The sequence below is a fragment of the Tachyglossus aculeatus genome, chromosome 6 (assembly GCF_015852505.1).
Source record: "Tachyglossus aculeatus isolate mTacAcu1 chromosome 6, mTacAcu1.pri, whole genome shotgun sequence".
NCBI lineage: Eukaryota > Metazoa > Chordata > Mammalia > Monotremata > Tachyglossidae > Tachyglossus > Tachyglossus aculeatus.
In genome coordinates, this window is record NC_052071.1 from 50,444,373 (window position 1) to 50,450,823 (window position 6,451).

At 45.9% G+C, this 6,451-nt stretch overlaps 1 non-coding gene across 1 annotated transcript; it reads left to right on the plus strand.

Moving 5' to 3' along the window:
- The first annotated feature begins 1,595 nt into the window (after positions 1-1,595).
- TRNAR-CCU lies at positions 1,596-1,668 on the plus strand. The gene has a single exon. It is a non-coding gene; the product is annotated as a tRNA-Arg (tRNA).
- The last annotated feature ends 4,783 nt before the right edge of the window (positions 1,669-6,451 follow it).

The window sequence follows — 6,451 nt, forward strand, 5'->3', positions numbered from 1 at the left end:
GACAGCCCCCTTCCACGGGACATCTGTGGAGCATCCGCACTGCAACAGGTGTGGGGCGGGCTTTTATACAGAACCGGACAAAGGTGGCCGCTTGCCAAAGGCTTATCTAAGGCCTACCTAAGTGTGGCGCAGTTAGAAATATATGGCGCCTGAGCAGAAAGCAGAGCAAGGAATTCTAGGTATCATAACAAAGCGAGGGATCCTGGATATCACAAAAAGCGAGGGATTCTGGGTATCGCAGTATTCCGTGGACATACACTGCTGTACTCAGTTTTCTTCACGTGTGATACCCAACAGAGGTATGTTGTGTGGAGCGTTGTTTCAAAAGACTACATTCCAGGTGCTCATTGTTTGTGACCCTATCCTTTGCCTCTCCCAGCATACTTAATGTTTAGTACTGCATACAGTGCTTTGGAAATCAAACGTGGCATCTGTGTTGTGTTGCTACTACTACCGTTGCCCTGATTTCCATCATGAACAACAGAAGCTTCATTCTCCTAGCCAGCATCCTCACCCAATTCAGTATTATTGCCTAATAATAATACGCGTCTCTCAGTCTACAAGGGAAAGAGAACAAGTATGCTGCTTTCATCAGTTTTCCTGGCATGGGACACCCAAGAGAGGTGTATTAAGTGTTGTTTCAATGGTAACTGCATTCATGATGCTCATAGTTAGCACCCCTATCCGTGACTCTCTCAGCGTACTTAGAAGGACGTGGGTTCTCATCCCGGCCCCTCCGCTTGTCTGCTGTGACCTTGGGCAAATCACTTAACTTCTCTGTGCCTCAGTTACCTCTTCCATAAAATGAAGATTAAGAGTGTGAGCCCCATGCGGAACAGGGTCTGTGTCCAACCTAATTAACTTGTATCTACCCCAGACCTTAGAACAGTTTTTGGCACCTAGTAAAGAAAACTCTCTGGATACACTACCAGAACGATTGCAGCTGGAAATGGGGTGCTCTGGGAGAGATGTGTCCATGGCACCGCTATGGGTTGGCCATGACTCGACGGCATAAGACAACAATAACAAGCACTTAATAATAATAATAATAATAATACTGCTGTGTGACCTTGAGCAAGTCACTTGACTTCTCAGTGCCTCAGTTATCTCATCTGTAAAATGGGGGTTGAGACTGAGAGCCCATAGGGGCAGGGACTGTGTCTAACCTGATTTGCTCGTATTCACCCGAGCACTTAGTAATAATAATAATGATGATGGCATTTGTTAAGTGCTTACCATGTGCAAACCACTGTTCTAAGTGCTGGGGGGTATGCAAGGTGATCAGGTTGTCCCATGTGGGGCTCACAGTCTTAATCCCCATTTTACAGATGAGGTAACTGAGGCTCAGAGAAGGTAAGTGACTTGCCCAAGGTCACACAGCAGACACGTGGAGGAGCTGGGATTAGTACAGTGCTTGACACACAGTGGGGCTTAACAAACACCACAGTTATTGCTATTATTACTGCATACAGGTGGCTTTGGGGAAAGAGTTGTAGAAATCAAATGTGGCATCTGTGTGGTGTTTCTACTAGTCCATCCCCCATCAAGTTATCTGATCCATTACCCTGAGCTGGAGATCACTCCTGGACTTATGTGCCCCGGTGGCCTAATGGATAAGGTATTGGCCTCCTAAGCCAGGGATTGTGGGTTCGAGTCCCACCCGGGGTGAAAAACTTCCCCCCTTTTAGACTGTGAGCCCACTGTTGGGTAGAGACTGTCTCTATATGTTGCAAACTTGTACTTCCCAAGCGCTTAGTACAGTGCTCTGCACACAGTAAGCGCTCAATAAATACGATTGATGATGATGATGATGACCACTGTCTTCTCTTATGCCGTCGAGTCGTTTCCAACCCATAGCGACACCATGGACACATCCCTCCCAGAAAGCCCCGCTCTTCATCTGCAATCATTCTGGTGGTGGATCCATAGAGTTTTCTTGGTAAAAATATGGACGTGGTTTACCATCGCCTCCTTCCATGCAGTAAACTTGAGTCTTTGCCCTAGATTCTCTCCCCTGCCACTGCTGCCCAGCACAAGTGACTTTTGACTTGTAGCAGATTACCTGCCACTTGCTAGCCACTGGCCAAGCTAGGAATGGAATGGATAGACCTCTTCTTGACTCTCCTTCCCATAGCTGTGACTGGTAGAGAACTGGAAACTCTCCTGGTGCGACCCTGAGAAGGATCTGGACCGTTAAGCCGTAAAAAGTAGCTCCAGTGGGCTGGTATTAATAATAGTAATAATAATAATTTTGGTATTTGTCAAGTGCTTACTATGTGCCAAGCACTGTTCTAAGCGCTGGGGGAGATACAAGGAAATCAAGTTGTCCCACATGGGGCTCACAGTCTTAATCCCCATTTCCCAGATGAGGTAACTGAGGCATGGACAAGTTAAGTGACTTGCCCAAAGTCACACAGCTGATAAGTGGCGGAGCTGGGATTAGAACCCATGACCTCCGATTCCCAAGCCCGCGCTCTTTCCACTGAACCACACCGCTTCTCTGCTAAATATATAGCATGAGTGCTATGGTGCTGGTAATAGATGGGGAACAGATCAAGATCAGAAGAGGATTTTCTGTAGATACTTAAATGGGAGGAAGTGATTCGCTTTAAAGAGAACACTCCAGGTGGTGATAGGCAGGGGTGTTGTGGAAGAGGAAAGAGAGAGAAGGAGAAAATTGAGGCTCAACAAATGTTGGCTCAATTCTCCCAATAAAATTAGCACTTAGATGTTTGTTGTCTTATTGCACAATATCTGCAAATGTTTGCGATCACCTCTTAGATTGAAGGCAGCTCTCCAAGTAGCCCACAGGACGAAAAAACGAACACGAGCGAATAATTACAGCCAAACCCAATAGCTAGAATCAGTGAACCTGTGTACAAAGATTCCCTTAGTTCATCCTTCATCAGGTTCTCCGATCTGTTACCCTGAGCTGGAGAGCACTCCTGTACCGTTAAGCCTTAAAAATAGTTCCAGTGGGCTATTACAAGCAAAGTGTTGCCTAGTGGAAAGAGTACAATCCCAGGAGTAAGAAGACCTGTGGGTTTAATCCCAGGTCTGCCACTTGCCTGCCGTGTGACCTTGGGCAAGTAACTTAACTACTCTTTGCCTCAGTTCCCTCACCTGTAAATTGGGGATTAAATATCTATTCTCTCTCCTTAGACGGTGGAACAGGACTGTGTCTGATCTGATAATTTTGTATCTACCCCAGTACAGTGCTTGGCACATAATTCATTCAATCGTATTTATTGAGCGCTTACTATGTGCAAAGCACTGTTCTAAGCGCTGGGGGGATACAAGGTGATCAGGTTGTCCCACGTGGGGCTCACAGTCTTCATCCCCATTTTACAGATGAGGTCACTGAGGCTCAGAGAAGTGAAGTGGCTTGCCCAAGATCACACAGCAGACATGTGGCAGAGCCGGGATTTGAACCCATGACCTCTGACTCCAAAGCCCGGGCTCTTCCCACTGAGCCATGCCACTTCTCTACTAAATAAATACTTAACTTAACAAATACTTAACAAATAGCATAATAGTTATTCTTATTAGTGTGTTTTTGGTGGACATGGAAGCAAATCTCAATTACATTGAGATTGAGAAGTGAGAGCAATTGCTTCTCAATTGAGAAGCAGCGTGGCTCAGTGGAAAAGAGCACGGGCTTTGGAGTCAGAGGTCATGGGTTCAAATTCTGGCTCCACCAATTGTCAGCTGTGTGACTTTGGGCAAGTCACTTAACTTCTCTGTGCCTCAGTTACCTTATCCGTAAAATGGGGATTAAGACTGTGAGCCCCCCGTGGGACAACCTGATCACCTTGTAACCTCCTCAGCACTTAGAACAGTGCTTTGCACTTAGTAAGCACTTAATAAATGCTATTATTATTATTGTTGTTATTATTATTATTATTATTATTATTATTTTATTACATGGCTCCAACTTAGTTTTTCTGAATCAAAGAGAAGCACCCCAGCCCTCATGGTTCCACGCTAGAACAATGTGTCCTCTGCTGGTATTATACAGTTAAATCACAACTATACAGCACCGTTGGAGGTTGTGTTTCCTTCTGGAATGTGCTCCGAGCTAAAATGAGAAATCCTACAAATCTGTAGGGAAACCTTCTAGACTGTGAGCCCACTGTTGGGTAGGGATCGTCTCTATATGTTGCCAGCTTGTACTTCCCAAGTGCTTAGTACAGTGCTCTGCACACAGTAAGCGCTCAATAAATACGATTGAATGAATGAATGAATAGCACCAGCCTGGGAGTCAGAGCATGTGGGTTCTAATCCTGGCTCTGCCACATGTTCTGCTGTGTGACCTTGGGCAAGTCACTTCACTTCCCTGTGCCTCAGGTAGCTCATCTGTAAAATGGGGATTAAGACTGGGAGCGTCATGCAGTGCAGGTACTCTGTCCAAACTGATAAACTTTTAGACTGTGAGCCCACTGTTGGGTAGGGACTGTCTCTATATGTTGCCAACTTGTACTTCCCAAGCGCTTAGTACAGTGCTCTGCACACAGTGAGCACTCAATAAATACGATTGATTGACTAATTGATAACCACGTACCTACCCAAGGCTTAGAACAGCGCCTGGCACAAACTAAGTGTTTAACAAATGCCATGATTACAATTTGATTTCCTGTCACCCCTGTCAACCACAAGTTATGGTAGATACTGCCTGAACTTAAGTGGAAGGGTGATGTCAGAATCAAAGTAATGTTTATTGGGATTCTATATCCTCAGCCATATATATGAGGGTCTTTCACAGCATGCACTGGTTGATTGTTTGGATAGGGATGATATTTCCTGGCCAGTTCTGCCAGTTCCAATCTTGATTATTGTGTTTCCAACCACTGCTGCCTTTAATGGGTCTTCTGTCGCTCCTTGTTGGTTCCATTAGATTTTCTGTCTGCCATGTCAGTAACCGACTGCTTGGGAGCAGATGTTTCTGAGGTATCATTGATAACAGTGTCAGCAAGATTGTTCAGAGCCAAAGGCCAACAAGCTTGACTGATGAGGAGGAGGGTTGGGCAGCTGATATATTGCTTCTGTGAGGAAAGTTTTATACTTTCTGTGCCTCGCCCGTTTCCAGAGGCAGTCAGATCCTTTTAAAGACAAGTCCTAGCAAGGCATAAGGAACTCATGTCCCTGGATTTCACCATCCTGATATCATCCATCACCATCCAATTTAGCCATACTTGCATTATTTAGCAGCATCTCTGCCAAATGGGCTCCGCCCATATTCTTCTTAAGAGAGATGACTCTCAGCTATCTGAAATTTCAGGCAAAATAATGGGTCCCATGGGGACCAGGCCCCTACGATGGAATCTTCAGTCTGGACCAATGCATGAAATTCAGATCTGAGACTTCAGATCTGAGAGTCATCACCGAGGAGTCAAATATGGGAGTGGTGGCATGCGGAGTGCCACCTGTGCTCTTTCATCTCTGTCAATCAGGTTCCCACTGAGGCAGGAGAGAGGGGGGATGACCAGGGTGTGACATATTGCCAAAGGCCAATTGTGGTCTTCACCCATGTTAGCCACCTGTAGTTGGAACCCAGGTCCCCTGGACCAATCTCAGGGCACAGGGGAAATGGAGCTAGTCTGAGTTAGAAATGGAAAAATCTTAAAGGAGAACTTGAAGATGCATTCAGCTTTCCAGTACCTGCCATTTGTACTTCTGGAGAATAGTTTTATGTCCACTGCCACCATCAGAGTGACAACTTTTTGTGGGCATGTGGCGTATGTTCTTGCTTTACTTTTCAGGTGCTCAGTGCCATATATCACACTCAGCAGGTGCTCAGTAAATACCATTGCTACTATCAATCAATCATTCATTCATTTACTCATATTTATTGAGTGCTTACTGTGTGCAGAGCACTGTACTAAGTACTTGTAAAGTACAATTTGGCAACAGATAGAGACAATCCCTTCCCAACAATGGGCTCACAGTCTAGAAGGGGGAGACAGACAATAAAACAAAACAAGTAGACAGGCATCAATGAAATCGAAATGGATAAATAGAATTATAGCTCTATACACATCATTAATAAAATAAATAGAATAATATGTAGAAATATGCACAAGTGCTGTGGGGTGGGGAAGGGGGTAGATCAGAGGGAGGGAGGAGGGGCGATGGGGAGGGGAGGAGGAGCAGAGGAAAAGGGGGGCTCAGTCTGGGAAGGCTCCTGGAGGAGGTGAGCTCTCAGTAGGGCTTTGAAGGGAGGAAGAGAGCTAGTTTGGCAGATGTGTGGAGGGAGGGCATTCCAGGCCAGAGGTACGACGTGGGCCAGCGGTTGACCCCGGGACAGTGAGGAGGTAAGCGGCCAAGGAGCGGAATGTGTGGGCTGGGCTGTAGAAGCCAAGAAGGGAGGTGAGGTAGGAGTGGGCAAGGCAATGGAGGGCTTTGAAGCCAGTGGTGAGGAGTTTTTGCTTTTCGGTTGCATTTATTGAATGCT